At 35.4% G+C, this 26626-nt stretch overlaps 10 non-coding genes across 10 annotated transcripts; all 10 read right to left on the reverse strand.

Annotated features, from left to right (window-relative positions):
* Nucleotides 1–1192: 1192 nt before the first annotated feature.
* Nucleotides 1193–1266, reverse strand: TRNAT-UGU (transfer RNA threonine (anticodon UGU)). Its single transcript has one exon. It is a non-coding gene; the product is annotated as a tRNA-Thr (tRNA).
* A 1817-nt stretch (nt 1267–3083) lies between these two features.
* TRNAT-UGU (transfer RNA threonine (anticodon UGU)) lies at nt 3084–3157 on the reverse strand. The gene has a single exon. It is a non-coding gene; the product is annotated as a tRNA-Thr (tRNA).
* A 3512-nt stretch (nt 3158–6669) lies between these two features.
* Nucleotides 6670–6743, reverse strand: TRNAT-UGU (transfer RNA threonine (anticodon UGU)). The gene has a single exon. It is a non-coding gene; the product is annotated as a tRNA-Thr (tRNA).
* Nucleotides 6744–8446: 1703 nt separating this feature from the next.
* On the reverse strand, nt 8447–8520 carry TRNAT-UGU (transfer RNA threonine (anticodon UGU)). Its single transcript has one exon. It is a non-coding gene; the product is annotated as a tRNA-Thr (tRNA).
* Nucleotides 8521–10324: 1804 nt separating this feature from the next.
* TRNAT-UGU (transfer RNA threonine (anticodon UGU)) lies at nt 10325–10398 on the reverse strand. The gene has a single exon. It is a non-coding gene; the product is annotated as a tRNA-Thr (tRNA).
* A 1806-nt stretch (nt 10399–12204) lies between these two features.
* On the reverse strand, nt 12205–12278 carry TRNAT-UGU (transfer RNA threonine (anticodon UGU)). The gene has a single exon. It is a non-coding gene; the product is annotated as a tRNA-Thr (tRNA).
* A 727-nt stretch (nt 12279–13005) lies between these two features.
* On the reverse strand, nt 13006–13079 carry TRNAT-UGU (transfer RNA threonine (anticodon UGU)). Its single transcript has one exon. It is a non-coding gene; the product is annotated as a tRNA-Thr (tRNA).
* Nucleotides 13080–13807: 728 nt separating this feature from the next.
* On the reverse strand, nt 13808–13881 carry TRNAT-UGU (transfer RNA threonine (anticodon UGU)). Its single transcript has one exon. It is a non-coding gene; the product is annotated as a tRNA-Thr (tRNA).
* A 1712-nt stretch (nt 13882–15593) lies between these two features.
* Nucleotides 15594–15667, reverse strand: TRNAT-UGU (transfer RNA threonine (anticodon UGU)). Its single transcript has one exon. It is a non-coding gene; the product is annotated as a tRNA-Thr (tRNA).
* Nucleotides 15668–24433: 8766 nt separating this feature from the next.
* On the reverse strand, nt 24434–24507 carry TRNAT-UGU (transfer RNA threonine (anticodon UGU)). Its single transcript has one exon. It is a non-coding gene; the product is annotated as a tRNA-Thr (tRNA).
* Between the last annotated feature and the right edge of the window lie 2119 nt (nt 24508–26626).

The raw sequence follows: 26626 nt of genomic DNA on the forward strand, positions 1-26626 counted from the left end.
TTAATCTCACAATTGCACTATCAGTAGGGCTGGAACAATGGCAAATTTGAGTTTGCACACAGGTAAAACACACCTGCTTTAAGATAGGAAGCTTATTCTTGAGAAGATGTAGCATCTTGGTTAAGTTGGTTAAGTTGTCAAGCTTGAAGCAATCTTACTTCCTTTTCAGCATTTAGATGAGATTCTTAATCTCACAATTGCACTATCAGTAGGGCTGGAACAATGGCAAATTTGAGTTTGCACACAGGTAAAACACACCTGCTTTAAGATAGGAAGCTTATTCTTGAGAAGATGTAGCATCTTGGTTAAGTTGGTTAAGTTGTCAAGCTTGAAGCAATCTTACTTCCTTTTCAGCATTTAGATGAGATTCTTAATCTCACAATTGCACTATCAGTAGGGCTGGAAAAATGGCAAATTTGAGTTTGCACACAGGTAAAACACACCTGCTTTAAGATAGGAAGCTTATTCTTGAGAAGACGAAAACAAGGTACTGCTGAGAGTTGAACTCAGGATCTCCTGTTTACAAGACAGGCGCTTTAACCTGGTTCCACTGGTTTTAATTTGTAATTCTTGAGCCCATCCTATATTCTCTAAAGAAAGTTATTTCATCTGATTCCTTTTAGAGCATTTCAAAAGCAAATTTTTTTTTTTACTCAAATTCCACTTGTTTTAATTTGTAATGCTTGAAGCCATCCTATATTCTCTAAAGAAACTTATTTCATCTAATTCCTTTTAGAGCATTTCAAAAGCAGAAAGTTTTTTTCTCTCAATTACACTTTATTAGTGCTTTGGGAAAGACATGTTTGATGTCAAACAAAAGTGAAAGTCCTCTTTTTCGGCTAACAGCCCCAAACTGACATGAAGAAAGGAAAGCACTGCTGACATTCGAAATCAAGATTTTCTGTTTACTAAACAGGCTCTTTGACCAACTTGTCTACATCACAAAAAGATGTGATATATTGGAAAGACTGCTTAGAGAGTCAGGTGCGGAAAGTGGAGGCATTTCAAAATAAAATCCATTGGTTAAGTTGTCAAGCTTGAAGCAATCTTACTTCCTTTTCAGCATTTAGATGAGATTCTTAATCTCACAATTGCACTCTCAGTAGGGCTGGAACAATGGCAAATTTGAGTTTGCACACAGGTAAAACAACTGCTTTAAGATAGGAAGCTTATTCTTGAGAAGACAAAAACAAGGTACTGCTGAGAGTTGAACTCAGGATCTCCTGTTTACAAGACAGGCGCTTTAACCAACTAAGCCACAGCACCACATGTTCCATAGGTGAATATTTATTATTCTGCTTTTTCCGAAAACTGCTATGAAATTTGTAGCATCTAATGTGTAATTCCACTGGTTTTAATTTGTAAAGCTTGAGCCCATCCTATATTCTCTAAAGAAAGTTATTTCTTCTGATTCCTTTTAGAGCATTTCAAAAGCAAAATTTTTTTTTTTACTCAAATTCCACTGGTTTTAATTTGTAATGCTTGAAGCCATCCTATATTCTCTAAAGAAACTTATTTCATCTAATTCCTTTTAGAGCATTTCCAAAGCAGAAAGTTTTTTTTCTCTCAATTACACTTTATTAGTGCTTTGGGAAAGACATGTTTGATGTCAAACAAAAGTGAAAGTCCTCTTTTTCGGCTAACAGCCCCAAACTGACATGAAGAAAGGAAAGCACTGCTGACATTCGAAATCAAGATTTTCTGTTTACTAAACAGGCTCTTTGACCAACTTGTCTACATCACAAAAAGATGTGATATATTGGAAAGACTGCTTAGAGAGTCAGGTGCGGAAAGTGGAGGCATTTCAAAATAAAATCCATTGGTTAAGTTGTCAAGCTTGAAGCAATCTTACTTCCTTTTCAGCATTTAGATGAGATTCTTAATCTCACAATTGCAGTATCAGTAGGGCTGGAACAATGGCAAATTTGAGTTTGCACACAGGTAAAACACACCTGCTTTAAGATAGGAAGCTTATTCTTGAGAAGATGTAGCATCTTGGTTAAGTTGGTTAAGTTGTCAAGCTTGAAGCAATCTTACTTCCTTTTCAGCATTTAGATGAGATTCTTAATCTCACAATTGCACTATCAGTAGGGCTGGAACAATGGCAAATTTGAGTTTGCACACAGGTAAAACACCTGCTTTAAAAAGACTGCTTAGAGAGTCAGGTGCGGAAAGTGGAGGCATTTCAAAATAAAATCCATTGGTTAAGTTGTCAAGCTTGAAGCAATCTTACTTCCTTTTCAGCATTTAGATGAGATTCTTAATCTCACAATTGCACTATCAGTAGGGCTGGAACAATGGCAAATTTGAGTTTGCACACAGGTAAAACACACCTGCTTTAAGATAGGAAGCTTATTCTTGAGAAGACGAAAACAAGGTACTGCTGAGAGTTGAACTCAGGATCTCCTGTTTACAAGACAGGCGCTTTAACCTGGTTCCACTGGTTTTAATTTGTAATTCTTGAGCCCATCCTATATTCTCTAAAGAAAGTTATTTCATCTGATTCCTTTTAGAGCATTTCAAAAGCAAAATTTTTTTTTTTACTCAAATTCCACTTGTTTTAATTTGTAATGCTTGAAGCCATCCTATATTCTCTAAAGAAACTTATTTCATCTAATTCCTTTTAGAGCATTTCAAAAGCAGAAAGTTTTTTTCTCTCAATTACACTTTATTAGTGCTTTGGGAAAGACATGTTTGATGTCAAACAAAAGTGAAAGTCCTCTTTTTCGGCTAACAGCCCCAAACTGACATGAAGAAAGGAAAGCACTGCTGACATTCGAAATCAAGATTTTCTGTTTACTAAACAGGCTCTTTGACCAACTTGTCTACATCACAAAAAGATGTGATATATTGGAAAGACTGCTTAGAGAGTCAGGTGCGGAAAGTGGAGGCATTTCAAAATAAAATCCATTGGTTAAGTTGTCAAGCTTGAAGCAATCTTACTTCCTTTTCAGCATTTAGATGAGATTCTTAATCTCACAATTGCACTCTCAGTAGGGCTGGAACAATGGCAAATTTGAGTTTGCACACAGGTAAAACAACTGCTTTAAGATAGGAAGCTTATTCTTGAGAAGACAAAAACAAGGTACTGCTGAGAGTTGAACTCAGGATCTCCTGTTTACAAGACAGGTGCTTTAACCAACTAAGCCACAGCACCACATGTTCCATAGGTGAATATTTATTATTCTGCTTTTTCCGAAAACTGCTATGAAAATTTGTAGCATCTAATGTGTAATTCCACTGGTTTTAATTTGTAAAGCTTGAGCCCATCCTATATTCTCTAAAGAAAGTTATTTCTTCTGATTCCTTTTAGAGCATTTCAAAAGCAAAATTTTTTTTTTTACTCAAATTCCACTGGTTTTAATTTGTAATGCTTGAAGCCATCCTATATTCTCTAAATAAACTTATTTCATCTAATTCCTTTTAGAGCATTTCAAAAGCAGAAAGTTTTTTTTCTCTCAATTACACTTTATTAGTGCTTTGGGAAAGACATGTTTGATGTCAAACAAAAGTGAAAGTCCTCTTTTTCGGCTAACAGCCCCAAACTGACATGAAGAAAGGAAAGCACTGCTGACATTCGAAATTAAGATTTTCTGTTTACTAAACAGGCCCTTTGACCAACTTGTCTACATCACAAAAAGATGTGATATATTGGAAAGACTGCTTAGAGAGTCAGGTGCGGAAAGTGGAGGCATTTCAAAATAAAATCCATTGGTTAAGTTGTCAAGCTTGAAGCAATCTTACTTCCTTTTCAGCATTTAGATGAGATTCTTAATCTCACAATTGCACTATCAGTAGGGCTGGAACAATGGCAAATTTGAGTTTGCACACAGGTAAAACACACCTGCTTTAAGATAGGAAGCTTATTCTTGAGAAGATGTAGCATCTTGGTTAAGTTGGTTAAGTTGTCAAGCTTGAAGCAATCTTACTTCCTTTTCAGCATTTAGATGAGATTCTTAATCTCACAATTGCACTATCAGTAGGGCTGGAAAAATGGCAAATTTGAGTTTGCACACAGGTAAAGCACACCTGCTTTAAGATAGGAAGCTTATTCTTGAGAAGACGAAAACAAGGTACTGCTGAGAGTTGAACTCAGGATCTCCTGTTTACAAGACAGGCGCTTTAACCTGGTTCCACTGGTTTTAATTTGTAATTCTTGAGCATATCCTATATTCTCTAAAGAAAGTTATTTCATCTGATTCCTTTTAGAGCATTTCAAAAGCAAAATTTTTTTTTTACTCAAATTCCACTTGTTTTAATTTGTAATGCTTGAAGCCATCCTATATTCTCTAAAGAAACTTATTTCATCTAATTCCTTTTAGAGCATTTCAAAAGCAGAAAGTTTTTTTCTCTCAATTACACTTTATTAGTGCTTTGGAAAAGACATGTTTGATGTCAAACAAAAGTGAAAGTCCTCTTTTTCGGCTAACAGCCCCAAACTGACATGAAGAAAGGAAAGCACTGCTGACATTCAAAATCAAGATTTTCTGTTTACTAAACAGGCTCTTTGACCAACTTGTCTACATCACAAAAAGATGTGATATATTGGAAAGACTGCTTAGAGAGTCAGGTGCGGAAAGTGGAGGCATTTCAAAATAAAATCCATTGGTTAAGTTGTCAAGCTTGAAGCAATCTTACTTCCTTTTCAGCATTTAGATGAGATTCTTAATCTCACAATTTCACTCTCAGTAGGGCTGGAACAATGGCAAATTTGAGTTTGCACACAGGTAAAACAACTGCTTTAAGATAGGAAGCTTATTCTTGAGAAAACAAAAACAAGGTACTGCTGAGAGTTGAACTCAGGATCTCCTGTTTACAAGACAGGTGCTTTAACCAACTAAGCCACAGGACCACATGTTCCATAGGTGAATATTTATTATTCTGCTTTTTCCGAAAACTGCTATGAAAATTTGTAGCATCTAATGTGTAATTCCACTGGTTTTAATTTGTAAAGCTTGAGCCCATCCTATATTCTCTAAAGAAAGTTATTTCTTCTGATTCCTTTTAGAGCATTTCAAAAGCAAAATTTTTTTTTTTACTCAAATTCCACTGGTTTTAATTTGTAATGCTTGAAGCCATCCTATATTCTCTAAAGAAACTTATTTCATCTAATTCCTTTTAGAGCATTTCAAAAGCAGAAAGTTTTTTTTCTCTCAATTACACTTTATTAGTGCTTTGGGAAAGACATGTTTGATGTCAAACAAAAGTGAAAGTCCTCTTTTTCGGCTAACAGCCCCAAACTGACATGAAGAAAGGAAAGCACTGCTGACATTCGAAATCAAGATTTTCTGTTTACTAAACAGGCTCTTTGACCAACTTGTCTACATCACAAAAAGATGTGATATATTGGAAAGACTGCTTAGAGAGTCAGGTGCGGAAAGTGGAGGCATTTCAAAATAAAATCCATTGGTTAAGTTGTCAAGCTTGAAGCAATCTTACTTCCTTTTCAGCATTTAGATGAGATTCTTAATCTCACAATTGCACTATCAGTAGGGCTGGAACAATGGCAAATTTGAGTTTGCACACAGGTAAAACACACCTGCTTTAAGATAGGAAGCTTATTCTTGAGAAGATGTAGCATCTTGGTTAAGTTGGTTAAGTTGTCAAGCTTGAAGCAATCTTACTTCCTTTTCAGCATTTAGATGAGATTCTTAATCTCACAATTGCACTATCAGTAGGGCTGGAACAATGGCAAATTTGAGTTTGCACACAGGTAAAACACCTGCTTTAAAAAGACTGCTTAGAGAGTCAGGTGCGGAAAGTGGAGGCATTTCAAAATAAAATCAATTGGTTAAGTTGTCAAGCTTGAAGCAATCTTACTTCCTTTTCAGCATTTAGATGAGATTCTTAATCTCACAATTGCACTATCAGTAGGGCTGGAACAATGGCAAATTTGAGTTTGCACACAGGTAAAACACACCTGCTTTAAGATAGGAAGCTTATTCTTGAGAAAACGAAAACAAGGTACTGCTGAGAGTTGAACTCAGGATCTCCTGTTTACAAGACAGGCGCTTTAACCTGGTTCCACTGGTTTTAATTTGTAATTCTTGAGCCCATCCTATATTCTCTAAAGAAAGTTATTTCATCTGATTCCTTTTAGAGCATTTCAAAAGCAAAATTTTTTTTTTACTCAAATTCCACTTGTTTTAATTTGTAATGCTTGAAGCCATCCTATATTCTCTAAAGAAACTTATTTCATCTAATTCCTTTTAGAGCATTTCAAAAGCAGAAAGTTTTTTTCTCTCAATTACACTTTATTAGTGCTTTGGGAAAGACATGTTTGATGTCAAACAAAAGTGAAAGTCCTCTTTTTCGGCTAACAGCCCCAAACTGACATGAAGAAAGGAAAGCACTGCTGACATTCGAAATCAAGATTTTCTGTTTACTAAACAGGCTCTTTGACCAACTTGTCTACATCACATAAAGATGTGATATATTGGAAAGACTGCTTAGAGAGTCAGGTGCGGAAAGTGGAGGCATTTCAAAATAAAATCCATTGGTTAAGTTGTCAAGCTTGAAGCAATCTTACTTCCTTTTCAGCATTTAGATGAGATTCTTAATCTCACAATTGCACTCTCAGTAGGGCTGGAACAATGGCAAATTTGAGTTTGCACACAGGTAAAACAACTGCTTTAAGATAGGAAGCTTATTCTTGAGAAGACAAAAACAAGGTACTGCTGAGAGTTGAACTCAGGATCTCCTGTTTACAAGACAGGCGCTTTAACCAACTAAGCCACAGCACCACATGTTCCATAGGTGAATATTTATTATTCTGCTTTTTCTGAAAACTGCTATGAAAATTTGTAGCATCTAATGTGTAATTCCACTGGTTTTAATTTGTAAAGCTTGAGCCCATCCTATATTCTCTAAAGAAAGTTATTTCTTCTGATTCCTTTTAGAGCATTTCAAAAGCAAAATATTTTTTTTTACTCAAATTCCACTGGTTTTAATTTGTAATGCTTGAAGCCATCCTATATTCTCTAAAGAAACTTATTTCATCTAATTCCTTTTAGAGCATTTCAAAAGCAGAAAGTTTTTTTTCTCTCAATTACACTTTATTAGTGCTTTGGGAAAGACATGTTTGATGTCAAACAAAAGTGAAAGTCCTCTTTTTCGGCTAACAGCCCCAAACTGACATGAAGAAAGGAAAGCACTGCTGACATTCGAAATCAAGATTTTCTGTTTACTAAACAGGCTCTTTGACCAACTTGTCTACATCACAAAAAGATGTGATATATTGGAAAGACTGCTTAGAGAGTCAGGTGTGGAAAGTGGAGGCATTTCAAAATAAAATCCATTGGTTAAGTTGTCAAGCTTGAAGCAATCTTACTTCCTTTTCAGCATTTAGATGAGATTCTTAATCTCACAATTGCACTATCAGTAGGGCTGGAACAATGGCAAATTTGAGTTTGCACACAGGTAAAACACACCTGCTTTAAGATAGGAAGCTTATTCTTGAGAAGATGAAGCATCTTGGTTAAGTTGTCAAGCTTGAAGCAATCTTACTTCCTTTTCAGCATTTAGATGAGATTCTTAATCTCACAATTGCACTATCAGTAGGGCTGGAACAATGGCAAATTTGAGTTTGCACACAGGTAAAACACCTGCTTTAAGATAGGAAGCTTATTCTTGAGAAGACAAAAACAAGGTACTGCTGAGAGTTAAACTCAGGATCTCCTGTTTACAAGACAGGCGCTTTAACCAACTAAGCCACAGCACCACATGTTCCATAGGTGAATATTTATTATTCTGCTTTTTCTGAAAACTGCTATGAAAATTTGTAGCATCTAATGTGTAATTCCACTGGTTTTAATTTGTAAAGCTTGAGCCCATCCTATATTCTCTAAAGAAAGTTATTTCTTCTGATTCCTTTTAGAGCATTTCAAAAGCAAAATTTTTTTTTTTACTCAAATTCCACTGGTCTTAATTTGTAATGCTTGAAGCCATCCTATATTCTCTAAAGAAACTTATTTCATCTAATTCCATTTAGAGCATTTCAAAAGCAGAAAGTTTTTTTCTCTCAATTACACTTTATTAGTGCTTTGGGAAAGACATGTTTGATGTCAAACAAAAGTGAAAGTCCTCTTTTTTGGCTAACAGCCCCAAACTGACATGAAGAAAGGAAAGCACTGCTGACATTTGAAATCAAGATTTTCTGTTTACTAAACAGGCTCTTTGACCAACTTGTCTACATCACAAAAAGATGTGATATATTGGAAAGACTGCTTAGAGAGTCAGGTGCGGAAAGTGGAGGCATTTCAAAATAAAATCCATTGGTTAAGTTGTCAAGCTTGAAGCAATCTTACTTCCTTTTCAGCATTTAGATGAGATTCTTAATCTCACAATTGCACTCTCAGTAGGGCTGGAACAATGGCAAATTTGAGTTTGCACACAGGTAAAACAACTGCTTTAAGATAGGAAGCTTATTCTTGAGAAGACAAAACCAAGGTACTGCTGAGAGTTGAACTCAGGATCTCCTGTTTACAAGACAGGCGCTTTAACCAACTAAGCCACAGCACCACATGTTCCATAGGTGAATATTTATTATTCTGCTTTTTCCGAAAACTGCTATGAAAATTTGTAGCATCTAATGTGTAATTCCACTGGTTTTAATTTGTAAAGCTTGAGCCCATCCTATATTCTCTAAAGAAAGTTATTTCTTCTGATTCCTTTTAGAGCATTTCAAAAGCAACATTTTTTTTTTTACTCAAATTCCACTGGTTTTAATTTGTAATGCTTGAAGCCATCCTATATTCTCTAAAGAAACTTATTTCATCTAATTCCTTTTAGAGCATTTCAAAAGCAGAAAGTTTTTTTTCTATCAATTACACTTTATTAGTGCTTTGGGAAAGACATGTTTGATGTCAAACAAAAGTGAAAGTCCTCTTTTTCGGCTAACCCCCAAACTGACATGAAGAAAGGAAAGCACTGCTGACATTCGAAATCAAGATTTTCTGTTTACTAAACAGGCTCTTTGACCAACTTGTCTACATCACAAAAAGATGTGATATATTGGAAAGACTGCTTAGAGAGTCAGGTGCGGAAAGTGGAGGCATTTCAAAATAAAATCCATTGGTTAAGTTGTCAAGCTTGAAGCAATCTTACTTCCTTTTCAGCATTTAGATGAGATTCTTAATCTCACAATTGCACTATCAGTAGGGCTGGAACAATGGCAAATTTGAGTTTGCACACAGGTAAAACACACCTGCTTTAAGATAGGAAGCTTATTCTTGAGAAGATGTAGCATCTTGGTTAAGTTGGTTAAGTTGTCAAGCTTGAAGCAATCTTACTTCCTTTTCAGCATTTAGATGAGATTCTTAATCTCACAATTGCACTATCAGTAGGGCTGGAACAATGGCAAATTTGAGTTTGCACACAGGTAAAACACACCTGCTTTAAGATAGGAAGCTTATTCTTGAGAAGATGTAGCATCTTGGTTAAGTTGGTTAAGTTGTCAAGCTTGAAGCAATCTTACTTCCTTTTCAGCATTTAGATGAGATTCTTAATCTCACAATTGCACTATCAGTAGGGCTGGAACAATGGCAAATTTGAGTTTGCACACAGGTAAAACACACCTGCTTTAAGATAGGAAGCTTATTCTTGAGAAGACAAAAACAAGGTACTGCTGAGAGTTGAACTCAGGGTCTCCTGTTTACAAGACAGGCGCTTTAACCTGGTTCCACTGGTTTTAATTTGTAATTCTTGAGCCCATCCTATATTCTCTAAAGAAAGTTATTTCATCTGATTCCTGTTAGAGCATTTCAAAAGCAAAATTTTTTTTTTACTCAAATTCCACTTGTTTTAATTTGTAATGCTTGAAGCCATCCTATATTCTCTAAAGAAACTTATTTCATCTAATTCCTTTTAGAGCATTTCAAAAGCAGAAAGTTTTTTTCTCTCAATTACACTTTATTAGTGCTTTGGGAAAGACATGTTTGATGTCAAACAAAAGTGAAAGTCCTCTTTTTCGGCTAACAGCCCCAAACTGACATGAAGAAAGGAAAGCACTGCTGACATTCGAAATCAAGATTTTCTGTTTACTAAACAGGCTCTTTGACCAACTTGTCTACATCACAAAAAGATGTGATATATTGGAAAGACTGCTTAGAGAGTCAGGTGCGGAAAGTGGAGGAATTTCAAAATAAAATCCATTGGTTAAGTTGTCAAGCTTGAAGCAATCTTACTTCCTTTTCAGCATTTAGATGAGATTCTTAATCTCACAATTGCACTCTCAGTAGGGCTGGAACAATGGCAAATTTGAGTTTGCACACAGGTAAAACAACTGCTTTAAGATAGGAAGCTTATTCTTGAGAAGACAAAAACAAGGTACTGCTGAGAGTTGAACTCAGGATCTCCTGTTTACAAGACAGGCGCTTTAACCAACTAAGCCACAGCACCACATGTTCCATAGGTGAATATTTATTATTCTGCTTTTTCCGAAAACTGCTATGAAAATTTGTAGCATCTAATGTGTAATTCCACTGGTTTTAATTTGTAAAGCTTGAGCCCATCCTATATTCTCTAAAGAAAGTTATTTCTTCTGATTCCTTTTAGAGCATTTCAAAAGCAACATTTTTTTTTTTACTCAAATTCCACTGGTTTTAATTTGTAATGCTTGAAGCCATCCTATATTCTCTAAAGAAACTTATTTCATCTAATTCCTTTTAGAGCATTTCAAAAGCAGAAAGTTTTTTTTCTCTCAATTACACTTTATTAGTGCTTTGGGAAAGACATGTTTGATGTCAAACAAAAGTGAAAGTCCTCTTTTTCGGCTAACAGCCCCAAACTGACATGAAGAAAGGAAAGCACTGCTGACATTCGAAATCAAGATTTTCTGTTTACTAAACAGGCTCTTTGACCAACTTGTCTACATCACAAAAAGATGTGATATATTGGAAAGACTGCTTAGAGAGTCAGGTGCGGAAAGTGGAGGCATTTCAAAATAAAATCCATTGGTTAAGTTGTCAAGCTTGAAGCAATCTTACTTCCTTTTCAGCATTTAGATGAGATTCTTAATCTCACAATTGCACTATCAGTAGGGCTGGAACAATGGCAAATTTGAGTTTGCACACAGGTAAAACACACCTGCTTTAAGATAGGAAGCTTATTCTTGAGAAGATGTAGCATCTTGGTTAAGTTGGTTAAGTTGTCAAGCTTGAAGCAATCTTACTTCCTTTTCAGCATTTAGATGAGATTCTTAATCTCACAATTGCACTATCAGTAGGGCTGGAACAATGGCAAATTTGAGTTTGCACACAGGTAAAACACACCTGCTTTAAGATAGGAAGCTTATTCTTGAGAAGATGTAGCATCTTGGTTAAGTTGGTTAAGTTGTCAAGCTTGAAGCAATCTTACTTCCTTTTCAGCATTTAGATGAGATTCTTAATCTCACAATTGCACTATCAGTAGGGCTGGAACAATGGCAAATTTGAGTTTGCACACAGGTAAAACACACCTGCTTTAAGATAGGAAGCTTATTCTTGAGAAGACAAAAACAAGGTACTGCTGAGAGTTGAACTCAGGGTCTCCTGTTTACAAGACAGGCGCTTTAACCTGGTTCCACTGGTTTTAATTTGTAATTCTTGAGCCCATCCTATATTCTCTAAAGAAAGTTATTTCATCTGATTCCTGTTAGAGCATTTCAAAAGCAAAATTTTTTTTTTACTCAAATTCCACTTGTTTTAATTTGTAATGCTTGAAGCCATCCTATATTCTCTAAAGAAACTTATTTCATCTAATTCCTTTTAGAGCATTTCAAAAGCAGAAAGTTTTTTTCTCTCAATTACACTTTATTAGTGCTTTGGGAAAGACATGTTTGATGTCAAACAAAAGTGAAAGTCCTCTTTTTCGGCTAACAGCCCCAAACTGACATGAAGAAAGGAAAGCACTGCTGACATTCGAAATCAAGATTTTCTGTTTACTAAACAGGCTCTTTGACCAACTTGTCTACATCACAAAAAGATGTGATATATTGGAAAGACTGCTTAGAGAGTCAGGTGCGGAAAGTGGAGGAATTTCAAAATAAAATCCATTGGTTAAGTTGTCAAGCTTGAAGCAATCTTACTTCCTTTTCAGCATTTAGATGAGATTCTTAATCTCACAATTGCACTCTCAGTAGGGCTGGAACAATGGCAAATTTGAGTTTGCACACAGGTAAAACAACTGCTTTAAGATAGGAAGCTTATTCTTGAGAAGACAAAAACAAGGTACTGCTGAGAGTTGAACTCAGGATCTCCTGTTTACAAGACAGGCGCTTTAACCAACTAAGCCACAGCACCACATGTTCCATAGGTGAATATTTATTATTCTGCTTTTTCCGAAAACTGCTATGAAAATTTGTAGCATCTAATGTGTAATTCCACTGGTTTTAATTTGTAAAGCTTGAGCCCATCCTATATTCTCTAAAGAAAGTTATTTCTTCTGATTCCTTTTAGAGCATTTCAAAAGCAAAATTTTTTTTTTTACTCAAATTCCACTGGTTTTAATTTGTAATGCTTGAAGCCATCCTATATTCTCTAAAGAAACTTATTTCATCTAATTCCTTTTAGAGCATTTCAAAAGCAGAAAGTTTTTTTTCTCTCAATTACACTTTATTAGTGCTTTGGGAAAGACATGTTTGATGTCAAACAAAAGTGAAAGTCCTCTTTTTCGGCTAACAGCCCCAAACTGACATGAAGAAAGGAAAGCACTGCTGACATTCGAAATCAAGATTTTCTGTTTACTAAACAGGCTCTTTGACCAACTTGTCTACATCACAAAAAGATGTGATATATTGGAAAGACTGCTTAGAGAGTCAGGTGCGGAAAGTGGAGGCATTTCAAAATAAAATCCATTGGTTAAGTTGTCAAGCTTGAAGCAATCTTACTTCCTTTTCAGCATTTAGATGAGATTCTTAATCTCACAATTGCACTATCAGTAGGGCTGGAACAATGGCAAATTTGAGTTTGCACACAGGTAAAACAACTGCTTTAAGATAGGAAGCTTATTCTTGAGAAGACAAAAACAAGGTACTGCTGAGAGTTGAACTCAGGATCTCCTGTTTACAAGACAGGCGCTTTAACCAACTAAGCCACAGCACCACATGTTCCATAGGTGAATATTTATTATTCTGCTTTTTCCGAAAACTGCTATGAAAATTTGTAGCATCTAATGTGTAATTCCACTGGTTTTAATTTGTAAAGCTTGAGCCCATCCTATATTCTCTAAAGAAAGTTATTTCTTCTGATTCCTTTTAGAGCATTTCAAAAGCAAAATTTTTTTTTTTACTCAAATTCCACTGGTTTTAATATGTAATGCTTGAAGCCATCCTATATTCTCTAAAGAAATTTATTTCATCTAATTCCTTTTAGAGCATTTCAAATGCAGAAAGTTTTTTTTCTCTCAATTACACTTTATTAGTGCTTTGGGAAAGACATGTTTGATGTCAAACAAAAGTGAAAGTCCTCTTTTTCGGCTAACAGACCCAAACTGACATGAAGAAAGGAAAGCACTGCTGACATTCGAATATCAAGATTTTCTGTTTACTAAACAGGCTCTTTGACCAACTTGTCTACATCACAAAAAGATGTGATATATTGGAAAGACTGCTTAGAGAGTCAGGTGCGGAAAGTGGAGGCATTTCAAAATAAAATCCATTGGTTAAGTTGTCAAGCTTGAAGCAATCTTACTTCCTTTTCAGCATTTAGATGAGATTCTTAATCTCACAATTGCACTCTCAGTAGGGCTGGAACAATGGCAAATTTGAGTTTGCACACAGGTAAAACAACTGCTTTAAGATAGGAAGCTTATTCTTGAGAAGACAAAAACAAGGTACTGCTGAGAGTTGAACTCAGGATCTCCTGTTTACAAGACAGGCGCTTTAACCAACTAAGCCACAGCACCACATGTTCCATAGGTGAATATTTATTATTCTGCTTTTTCCGAAAACTGCTATGAAAATTTGTAGCATCTAATGTGTAATTCCACTGGTTTTAATTTGTAAAGCTTGAGCCCATCCTATATTCTCTAAAGAAAGTTATTTCTTCTGATTCCTTTTAGAGCATTTCAAAAGCAAAATTTTTTTTTTTACTCAAATTCCACTGGTTTTAATTTGTAATGCTTGAAGCCATCCTATATTCTCTAAAGAAACTTATTTCATCTAATTCCTTTTAGAGCATTTCAAAAGCAGAAAGTTTTTTTTCTCTCAATTACACTTTATTAGTGCTTTGGGAAAGACATGTTTGATGTCAAACAAAAGTGAAAGTCCTCTTTTTCGGCTAACAGCCCCAAACTGACATGAAGAAAGGAAAGCACTGCTGACATTCGAAATCAAGATTTTCTGTTTACTAAACAGGCTCTTTGACCAACTTGTCTACATCACAAAAAGATGTGATATATTGGAAAGACTGCTTAGAGAGTCAGGTGCGGAAAGTGGAGGCATTTCAAAATAAAATCCATTGGTTAAGTTGTCAAGCTTGAAGCAATCTTACTTCCTTTTCAGCATTTAGATGAGATTCTTAATATCACAATTGCACTATCAGTAGGGCTGGAACAATGGCAAATTTGAGTTTGCACACAGGTAAAACACACCTGCTTTAAGATAGGAAGCTTATTCTTGAGAAGATGTAGCATCTTGGTTAAGTTGGTTAAGTTGTCAAGTTTGAAGCAATCTTACTTCCTTTTCAGCATTTAGATGAGATTCTTAATCTCACAATTGCACTATCAGTAGGGCTGGAACAATGGCAAATTTGAGTTTGCACACAGGTAAAACACCTGCTTTAAGATAGGAAGCTTATTCTTGAGAAGACAAAAACAAGGTACTGCTGAGAGTTGAACTCAGGATCTCCTGTTTACAAGACAGGCGCTTTAAACAACTAAGCCACAGCACCACATGTTCCATAGGTGAATATTTATTATTCTGCTTTTTCCAAAAACTGCTATGAAAATTTGTAGCATCTAATGTGTAATTCCACTGGTTTTAATTTGTAAAGCTTGAGCCCATCCTATATTCTCTAAAGAAAGTTATTTCTTCTGATTCCTTTTAGAGCATTTCAAAAGCAAAATTTTTTTTTTACTCAAATTCCACTGGTTTTAATTTGTAATGCTTGAAGCCATCCTATATTCTCTAAAGAAACTTATTTCATCTAATTCCTTTTAGAGCATTTCAAAAGCAGAAAGTTTTTTTTCTCTCAATTACACTTTATTAGTGCTTTGGGAAAGACATGTTTGATGTCAAACAAAAGTGAAAGTCCTCTTTTTCGGCTAACAGCCCCAAACTGACATGAAGAAAGGAAAGCACTGCTGACATTCGAAATCAAGATTTTCTGTTTACTAAACAGGCTCTTTGACCAACTTGTCTACATCACAAAAAGATGTGATATATTGGAAAGACTGCTTAGAGAGTCAGGTGCGGAAAGTGGAGGCATTTCAAAATAAAATCCATTGGTTAAGTTGTCAAGCTTGAAGCAATCTTACTTCCTTTTCAGCATTTAGATGAGATTCTTAATCTCACAATTGCACTATCAGTAGGGCTGGAACAATGGCAAATTTGAGTTTGCACACAGGTAAAACAACTGCTTTAAGATAGGAAGCTTATTCTTGAGAAGACAAAAACAAGGTACTGCTGAGAGTTGAACTCAGGATCTCCTGTTTACAAGACAGGCGCTTTAACCAACTAAGCCACAGCACCACATGTTCCATAGGTGAATATTTATTATTCTGCTTTTTCCGAAAACTGCTATGAAAATTTGTAGCATCTAATGTGTAATTCCACTGGTTTTAATTTGTAAAGCTTGAGCCCATCCTATATTCTCTAAAGAAAGTTATTTCTTCTGATTCCTTTTAGAGCATTTCAAAAGCAAAATTTTTTTTTTTACTCAAATTCCACTGGTTTTAATATGTAATGCTTGAAGCCATCCTATATTCTCTAAAGAAACTTATTTCATCTAATTCCTTTTAGAGCATTTCAAATGCAGAAAGTTTTTTTTCTCTCGATTACACTTTATTAGTGCTTTGGGAAAGACATGTTTGATGTCAAACAAAAGTGAAAGTCCTCTTTTTCGGCTAACAGACCCAAACTGACATGAAGAAAGGAAAGCACTGCTGACATTCGAATATCAAGATTTTCTGTTTACTAAACAGGCTCTTTGACCAACTTGTCTACATCACAAAAAGATGTGATATATTGGAAAGACTGCTTAGAGAGTCAGGTGTGGAAAGTGGAGGCATTTCAAAATAAAATGTTGGTTAAGTTGTCAAGCTTGAAGCAATCTTACTTCCTTTTCAGCATTTAGATGAGATTCTTAATCTCACAATTGCACTATCAGTAGGGCTGGAACAATGGCAAATTTGAGTTTGCACACAGGTAAAACACACCTGCTTTAAGATAGGAAGCTTATTCTTGAGAAGATGTAGCATCTTGGTTAAGTTGGTTAAGTTGTCAAGCTTGAAGCAATCTTACTTCCTTTTCAGCATTTAGATGAGATTCTTAATCTCACAATTGCACTATCAGTAGGGCTGGAACAATGGCAAATTTGAGTTTGCACACAGGTAAAACACCTGCTTTAAGATAGGAAGCTTATTCTTGAGAAGACAAAAACAAGGTACTGCTGAGAGTTGAACTCAGGATCTCCTGTTTACAAGACAGGCGCTTTAACCAACTAAGCCATAGCACCACATGTTCCATAGGTGAATATTTATTATTCTGCTTTTTCTGAAAACTGCTATGAAAATTTGTAGCATCTAATGTGTAATTCCACTGGTTTTAATTTGTAAAGCTTGAGCCCATCCTATATTCTCTAAAGAAAGTTATTTCATCTGATTCCTTTTAGAGCATTTCAAAAGCAAAAATTTTTTTTTTACTCAAATTCCACTGGTCTTAATTTGTAATGCTTGAAGCCATCCTATATACTCTAAAGAAACTTATTTCATCTAATTCATTTTAGAGCATTTCAAAAGCAGAAAGTTTTTTTTCTCTCAATTACACTTTATTAGTGCTTTGGGAAAGACATGTTTGATGTCAAACAAAAGTGAAAGTCCTCTTTTTCGGCTAACAGACCCAAACTGACATGAAGAAAGGAAAGCACTGCTGACATTCGAATATCAAGATTTTCTGTTTACTAAACAGGCTCTTTGACCAACTTGTCTACATCACAAAAAGATGTGATATATTGGAAAGACTGCTTAGAGAGTCAGGTGTGGAAAGTGGAGGCATTTCAAAATAAAATCCATTGGTTAAGTTGTCAAGCTTGAAGCAATCTTACTTCCTTTTCAGCATTTAGATGAGATTCTTAATCTCACAATTGCACTATCAGTAGGGCTGGAACAATGGCAAATTTGAGTTTGCACACAGGTAAAACACACCTGCTTTAAGATAGGAAGCTTATTCTTGAGAAGATGTAGCATCTTGGTTAAGTTGGTTAAGTTGTCAAGCTTGAAGCAATCTTACTTCCTTTTCAGCATTTAGATGAGATTCTTAATCTCACAATTGCACTATCAGTAGGGCTGGAACAATGGCAAATTTGAGTTTGCACACAGGTAAAACACACCTGCTTTAAGATAGGAAGCTTATTCTTGAGAAGATGTAGCATCTTGGTTAAGTTGGTTAAGTTGTCAAGCTTGAAGCAATCTTACTTCCTTTTCAGCATTTAGATGAGATTCTTAATCTCACAATTGCACTATCAGTAGGGCTGGAACAATGGCAAATTTGAGTTTGCACACAGGTAAAACACCTGCTTTAAGATAGGAAGCTTATTCTTGAGAAGACAAAAACAAGGTACTGCTGAGAGTTGAACTCAGGATCTCCTGTTTACAAGACAGGCGCTTTAACCAACTAAGCCATAGCACCACATGTTCCATAGGTGAATATTTATTATTCTGCTTTTTCTGAAAACTGCTATGAAAATTTGTAGCATCTAATGTGTAATTCCACTGGTTTTAATTTGTAAAGCTTGAGCCCATCCTATATTCTCTAAAGAAAGTTATTTCATCTGATTCCTTTTAGAGCATTTCAAAAGCAAAATTTTTTTTTTTACTCAAATTCCACTGGTCTTAATTTGTAATGCTTGAAGCCATCCTATATACTCTAAAGAAACTTATTTCATCTAATTCATTTTAGAGCATTTCAAAAGCAGAAAGTTTTTTTTCTCTCAATTACACTTTATTAGTGCTTTGGGAAAGACATGTTTGATGTCAAACAAAAGTGAAAGTCCTCTTTTTCGGCTAACAGACCCAAACTGACATGAAGAAAGGAAAGCACTGCTGACATTCGAATATCAAGATTTTCTGTTTACTAAACAGGCTCTTTGACCAACTTGTCTACATCACAAAAAGATGTGATATATTGGAAAGACTGCTTAGAGAGTCAGGTGTGGAAAGTGGAGGCATTTCAAAATAAAATCCATTGGTTAAGTTGTCAAGCTTGAAGCAATCTTACTTCCTTTTCAGCATTTAGATGAGATTCTTAATCTCACAATTGCACTATCAGTAGGGCTGGAACAATGGCAAATTTGAGTTTGCACACAGGTAAAACACACCTGCTTTAAGATAGGAAGCTTATTCTTGAGAAGATGTAGCATCTTGGTTAAGTTGGTTAAGTTGTCAAGCTTGAAGCAATCTTACTTCCTTTTCAGCATTTAGATGAGATTCTTAATCTCACAATTGCACTATCAGTAGGGCTGGAACAATGGCAAATTTGAGTTTGCACACAGGTAAAACACACCTGCTTTAAGATAGGAAGCTTATTCTTGAGAAGATGTAGCATCTTGGTTAAGTTGGTTAAGTTGTCAAGCTTGAAGCAATCTTACTTCCTTTTCAGCATTTAGATGAGATTCTTAATCTCACAATTGCACTATCAGTAGGGCTGGAACAATGGCAAATTTGAGTTTGCACACAGGTAAAACACCTGCTTTAAGATAGGAAGCTTATTCTTGAGAAGACAAAAACAAGGTACTGCTGAGAGTTGAACTCAGGATCTCCTGTTTACAAGACAGGCGCTTTAACAAACTAAGCCATAGCACCACATGTTCCATAGGTGAATATTTATTATTCTGCTTTTTCTGAAAACTGCTATGAAAATTTGTAGCATCTAATGTGTAATTCCACTGGTTTTAATTTGTAAAGCTTGAGCCCATCCTATATTCTCTAAAGAAAGTTATTTCATCTGATTCCTTTTAGAGCATTTCAAAAGCAAAATTTTTTTTTTTACTCAAATTCCACTGGTCTTAATTTGTAATGCTTGAAGCCATCCTATATACTCTAAAGAAACTTATTTCATCTAATTCCTTTTAGAGCATTTCAAAAGCAGAAAGTTTTTTTTCTCTCAATTACACTTTATTAGTGCTTTGGGAAAGACATGTTTGATGTCAAACAAAAGTGAAAGTCCTCTTTTTCGGCTAACAGCCCCAAACTGACATGAAGAAAGGAAAGCACTGCTGACATTCGAAATCAAGATTTTCTGTTTACTAAACAGGCTCTTTGACCAACTTGTCTACATCACAAAAAGATGTGATATATTGGAAAGACTGCTTAGAGAGTCAGGTGCGGAAAGTGGAGGCATTTCAAAATAAAATCCATTGGTTAAGTTGTCAAGCTTGAAGCAATCTTACTTCCTTTTCAGCATTTAGATGAGATTCTTAATCTCACAATTGCACTATCAGTAGGGCTGGAACAATGGCAAATTTGAGTTTGCACACAGGTAAAACACCTGCTTTAAGATAGGAAGCTTATTCTTGAGAAGACAAAAACAAGGTACTGCTGAGAGTTGAACTCAGGATCTCCGGTTTACAAGACAGGCGCTTTAACCAACTAAGCCACAGCACCACATGTTCCATAGGTGAATATTTATTATTCTGCTTTTTCTGAAAACTGCTATGAAAATTTGTAGCATCTAATGTGTAATTCCACTGGTTTTAATTTGTAATTCTTGAGCCCATCCTATATTCTCTAAAGAAAGTTATTTCATCTGATTCCTTTTAGAGCATTTCAAAAGCAAAATTTTTTTTTTTACTCAAATTCCACTTGTTTTAATTTGTAATGCTTGAAGCCATCCTATATTCTCTAAAGAAACTTATTTCATTTAATTCCTTTTAGAGCATTTCAAAAGCAGAAAGTTTTTTTCTCTCAATTACACTTTATTAGTGCTTTGGGAAAGACATGTTTGATGTCAAACAAAAGTGAAAGTCCTCTTTTTCGGCTAACAGCCCCAAACTGACATGAAGAAAGGAAAGCACTGCTGACATTCGAAATCAAGATTTTCTGTTTACTAAACAGGCTCTTTGACCAACTTGTCTACATCACAAAAAGATGTGATATATTGGAAAGACTGCTTAGAGAGTCAGGTGCGGAAAGTGGAGGCATTTCAAAATAAAATCCATTGGTTAAGTTGTCAAGCTTGAAGCAATCTTACTTCCTTTTCAGCATTTAGATGAGATTCTTAATCTCACAATTGCACTCTCAGTAGGGCTGGAACAATGGCAAATTTGAGTTTACACACAGGTAAAACACCTGCTTTAAGATAGGAAGCTTATTCTTGAGAAGACAAAAACAAGGTACTGCTGAGAGTTGAACTCAGGATCTCCTGTTTACAAGACAGGCGCTTTAACCAACTAAGCCATAGCACCACATGTTCCATAGGTGAATATTTATTATTCTGCTTTTTCTGAAAACTGCTATGAAAATTTGTAGCATCTAATGTGTAATTCCACTGGTTTTAATTTGTAAAGCTTGAGCCCATCCTATATTCTCTAAAGAAAGTTATTTCATCTGATTCCTTTTAGAGCATTTCAAAAGCAAAATTTTTTTTTTTACTCAAATTCCACTGGTCTTAATTTGTAATGCTTGAAGCCATCCTATATACTCTAAAGAAACTTATTTCATCTAATTCCTTTTAGAGCATTTCAAAAGCAGAAAGTTTTTTTTCTCTCAATTACACTTTATTAGTGCTTTGGGAAAGACATGTTTGATGTCAAACAAAAGTGAAAGTCCTCTTTTTCGGCTAACAGACCCAAACTGACATGAAGAAAGGAAAGCACTGCTGACATTCGAATATCAAGATTTTCTGTTTACTAAACAGGCTCTTTGACCAACTTGTCTACATCACAAAAAGATGTGATATATTGGAAAGACTGCTTAGAGAGTCAGGTGTGGAAAGTGGAGGCATTTCAAAATAAAATCCATTGGTTAAGTTGTCAAGCTTGAAGCAATCTTACTTCCTTTTCAGCATTTAGATGAGATTCTTAATCTCACAATTGCACTATCAGTAGGGCTGGAACAATGGCAAATTTGAGTTTGCACACAGGTAAAACACACCTGCTTTAAGATAGGAAGCTTATTCTTGAGAAGATGTAGCATCTTGGTTAAGTTGGTTAAGTTGTCAAGCTTGAAGCAATCTTACTTCCTTTTCAGCATTTAGATGAGATTCTTAATCTCACAATTGCACTATCAGTAGGGCTGGAACAATGGCAAATTTGAGTTTGCACACAGGTAAAACACACCTGCTTTAAGATAGGAAGCTTATTCTTGAGAAGATGTAGCATCTTGGTTAAGTTGGTTAAGTTGTCAAGCTTGAAGCAATCTTACTTACTTTTCAGCATTTAGATGAGATTCTTAATCTCACAATTGCACTATCAGTAGGGCTGGAACAATGGCAAATTTGAGTTTGCACACAGGTAAAACACCTGCTTTAAGATAGGAAGCTTATTCTTGAGAAGACAAAAACAAGGTACTGCTGAGAGTTGAACTCAGGATCTCCTGTTTACAACTAAGCCATAGCACCACATGTTCCATAGGTGAATATTTATTATTCTGCTTTTTCTGAAAACTGCTATGAAAATTTGTAGCATCTAATGTGTAATTCCACTGGTTTTAATTTGTAAAGCTTGAGCCCATCCTATATTCTCTAAAGAAAGTTATTTCATCTGATTCCTTTTAGAGCATTTCAAAAGCAAAATTTTTTTTTTTACTCAAATTCCACTGGTCTTAATTTGTAATGCTTGAAGCCATCCTATATACTCTAAAGAAACTTATTTCATCTAATTCCTTTTAGAGCATTTCAAAAGCAGAAAGTTTTTTTTCTCTCAATTACACTTTATTAGTGCTTTGGGAAAGACATGTTTGATGTCAAACAAAAGTGAAAGTCCTCTTTTTCGGCTAACAGCCCCAAACTGACATGAAGAAAGGAAAGCACTGCTGACATTCGAAATCAAGATTTTCTGTTTACTAAACAGGCTCTTTGACCAACTTGTCTACATCACAAAAAGATGTGATATATTGGAAAGACTGCTTAGAGAGTCAGGTGCGGAAAGTGGAGGCATTTCAAAATAAAATCCATTGGTTAAGTTGTCAAGCTTGAAGCAATCTTACTTCCTTTTCAGCATTTAGATGAGATTCTTAATCTCACAATTGCACTCTCAGTAGGGCTGGAACAATGGCAAATTTGAGTTTGCACACAGGTAAAACACCTGCTTTAAGATAGGAAGCTTATTCTTGAGAAGACAAAACCAAGGTACTGCTGAGAGTTGAACTCAGGATCTCCTGTTTACAAGACAGGCGCTTTAACCAACTAAGCCATAGCACCACATGTTCCATAGGTGAATATTTATTATTCTGCTTTTTCTGAAAACTGCTATGAAAATTTGTAGCATCTAATGTGTAATTCCACTGGTTTTAATTTGTAAAGCTTGAGCCCATCCTATATTCTCTAAAGAAAGTTATTTCATCTGATTCCTTTTAGAGCATTTCAAAAGCAAAATTTTTTTTTTTACTCAAATTCCACTGGTCTTAATTTGTAATGCTTGAAGCCATCCTATATACTCTAAAGAAACTTATTTCATCTAATTCCTTTTAGAGCATTTCAAAAGCAGAAAGTTTTTTTTCTCTCAATTACACTTTATTAGTGCTTTGGGAAAGACATGTTTGATGTCAAACAAAAGTGAAAGTCCTCTTTTTCGGCTAACAGACCCAAACTGACATGAAGAAAGGAAAGCACTGCTGACATTCGAATATCAAGATTTTCTGTTTACTAAACAGGCTCTTTGACCAACTTGTCTACATCACAAAAAGATGTGATATATTGGAAAGACTGCTTAGAGAGTCAGGTGTGGAAAGTGGAGGCATTTCAAAATAAAATCCATTGGTTAAGTTGTCAAGCTTGAAGCAATCTTACTTCCTTTTCAGCATTTAGATGAGATTCTTAATCTCACAATTGCACTATCAGTAGGGCTGGAACAATGGCAAATTTGAGTTTGCACACAGGTAAAACACACCTGCTTTAAGATAGGAAGCTTATTCTTGAGAAGATGTAGCATCTTGGTTAAGTTGGTTAAGTTGTCAAGCTTGAAGCAATCTTACTTCCTTTTCAGCATTTAGATGAGATTCTTAATCTCACAATTGCACTATCAGTAGGGCTGGAACAATGGCAAATTTGAGTTTGCACACAGGTAAAACACACCTGCTTTAAGATAGGAAGCTTATTCTTGAGAAGATGTAGCATCTTGGTTAAGTTGGTTAAGTTGTCAAGCTTGAAGCAATCTTACTTACTTTTCAGCATTTAGATGAGATTCTTAATCTCACAATTGCACTATCAGTAGGGCTGGAACAATGGCAAATTTGAGTTTGCACACAGGTAAAACACCTGCTTTAAGATAGGAAGCTTATTCTTGAGAAGACAAAAACAAGGTACTGCTGAGAGTTGAACTCAGGATCTCCTGTTTACAACTAAGCCATAGCACCACATGTTCCATAGGTGAATATTTATTATTCTGCTTTTTCTGAAAACTGCTATGAAAATTTGTAGCATCTAATGTGTAATTCCACTGGTTTTAATTTGTAAAGCTTGAGCCCATCCTATATTCTCTAAAGAAAGTTATTTCATCTGATTCCTTTTAGAGCATTTCAAAAGCAAAATTTTTTTTTTTACTCAAATTCCACTGGTCTTAATTTGTAATGCTTGAAGCCATCCTATATACTCTAAAGAAACTTATTTCATCTAATTCCTTTTAGAGCATTTCAAAAGCAGAAAGTTTTTTTTCTCTCAATTACACTTTATTAGTGCTTTGGGAAAGACATGTTTGATGTCAAACAAAAGTGAAAGTCCTCTTTTTCGGCTAACAGCCCCAAACTGACATGAAGAAAGGAAAGCACTGCTGACATTCGAAATCAAGATTTTCTGTTTACTAAACAGGCTCTTTGACCAACTTGTCTACATCACAAAAAGATGTGATATATTGGAAAGACTGCTTAGAGAGTCAGGTGCGGAAAGTGGAGGCATTTCAAAATAAAATCCATTGGTTAAGTTGTCAAGCTTGAAGCAATCTTACTTCCTTTTCAGCATTTAGATGAGATTCTTAATCTCACAATTGCACTCTCAGTAGGGCTGGAACAATGGCAAATTTGAGTTTGCACACAGGTAAAACACCTGCTTTAAGATAGGAAGCTTATTCTTGAGAAGACAAAAACAAGGTACTGCTGAGAGTTGAACTCAGGATCTCCTGTTTACAAGACAGGCGCTTTAACCAACTAAGCCACAGCACCACATGTTCCATAGGTGAATATTTATTATTCTGCTTTTTCCGAAAACTGCCATGAAAATTTGTAGCATCTAATGTGTAATTCCACTGGTTTTAATTTGTAAAGCTTGAGCCCATCCTATATTCTCTAAAGAAAGTTATTTCTTCTGATTCCTTTTAGAGCATTTCAAAAGCAAAATTTTTTTTTTTACTCAAATTCCACTGGTTTGAATTTGTAATGCTTGAAGCCATCCTATATTCTCTAAAGAAACTTATTTCATCTAATTCCTTTTAGAGCATTTCAAAAGCAGAAAGTTTTTTTTCTCTCAATTACACTTTATTAGTGCTTTGGGAAAGACATGTTTGATGTCAAACAAAAGTGAAAGTCCTCTTTTTCGGCTAACAGCCCCAAACTGACATGAAGAAAGGAAAGCACTGCTGACATTCGAAATCAAGATTTTCTGTTTACTAAACAGGCTCTTTGACCAACTTGTCTACATCACAAAAAGATGTGATATATTGGAAAGACTGCTTAGAGAGTCAGGTGCGGAAAGTGGAGGCATTTCAAAATAAAATCCATTGGTTAAGTTGTCAAGCTTGAAGCAATCTTACTTCCTTTTCAGCATTTAGATGAGATTCTTAATCTCACAATTGCACTATCAGTAGGGCTGGAACAATGGCAAATTTGAGTTTGCACACAGGTAAAACACACCTGCTTTAAGATAGGAAGCTTATTCTTGAGAAGATGTAGCATCTTGGTTAAGTTGGTTAAGTTGTCAAGCTTGAAGCAATCTTACTTCCTTTTCAGCATTTAGATGAGATTCTTAATCTCACAATTGCACTATCAGTAGGGCTGGAACAATGGCAAATTTGAGTTTGCACACAGGTAAAACACACCTGCTTTAAGATAGGAAGCTTATTCTTGAGAAGATGTAGCATCTTGGTTAAGTTGACATGTTTGATGTCAAACAAAAGTGAAAGTCCTCTTTTTCGGCTAACAGCCCCAAACTGACATGAAGAAAGGAAAGCACTGCTGACATTCGAAATCAAGATTTTCTGTTTACTAAACAGGCTCTTTGACCAACTTGTCTACATCACAAAAAGATGTGATATATTGGAAAGACTGCTTAGAGAGTCAGGTGCGGAAAGTGGAGGCATTTCAAAATAAAATCCATTGGTTAAGTTGTCAAGCTTGAAGCAATCTTACTTCCTTTTCAGCATTTAGATGAGATTCTTAATCTCACAATTGCACTCTCAGTAGGGCTGGAACAATGGCAAATTTGAGTTTGCACACAGGTAAAACACCTGCTTTAAGATAGGAAGCTTATTCTTGAGAAGACAAAAACAAGGTACTGCTGAGAGTTGAACTCAGGATCTCCTGTTTACAAGACAGGCGCTTTAACCAACTAAGCCATAGCACCACATGTTCCATAGGTGAATATTTATTATTCTGCTTTTTCTGAAAACTGCTATGAAAATTTGTAGCATCTAATGTGTAATTCCACTGGTTTTAATTTGTAAAGCTTGAGCCCATCCTATATTCTCTAAAGAAAGTTATTTCATCTGATTCCTTTTAGAGCATTTCAAAAGCAAAATTTTTTTTTTTACTCAAATTCCACTGGTCTTAATTTGTAATGCTTGAAGCCATCCTATATACTCTAAAGAAACTTATTTCATCTAATTCCTTTTAGAGCATTTCAAAAGCAGAAAGTTTTTTTTCTCTCAATTACACTTTATTAGTGCTTTGGGAAAGACATGTTTGATGTCAAACAAAAGTGAAAGTCCTCTTTTTCGGCTAACAGACCCAAACTGACATGAAGAAAGGAAAGCACTGCTGACATTCGAATATCAAGATTTTCTGTTTACTAAACAGGCTCTTTGACCAACTTGTCTACATCACAAAAAGATGTGATATATTGGAAAGACTGCTTAGAGAGTCAGGTGTGGAAAGTGGAGGCATTTCAAAATAAAATCCATTGGTTAAGTTGTCAAGCTTGAAGCAATCTTACTTCCTTTTCAGCATTTAGATGAGATTCTTAATCTCACAATTGCACTATCAGTAGGGCTGGAACAATGGCAAATTTGAGTTTGCACACAGGTAAAACACACCTGCTTTAAGATAGGAAGCTTATTCTTGAGAAGAT

This window comes from Dendrobates tinctorius, unplaced genomic scaffold, assembly GCF_039654945.1.
Source record: "Dendrobates tinctorius isolate UK_male_01 unplaced genomic scaffold, ASM3965494v1 ptg000254l, whole genome shotgun sequence".
Lineage (NCBI taxonomy): Eukaryota > Metazoa > Chordata > Amphibia > Anura > Dendrobatidae > Dendrobates > Dendrobates tinctorius.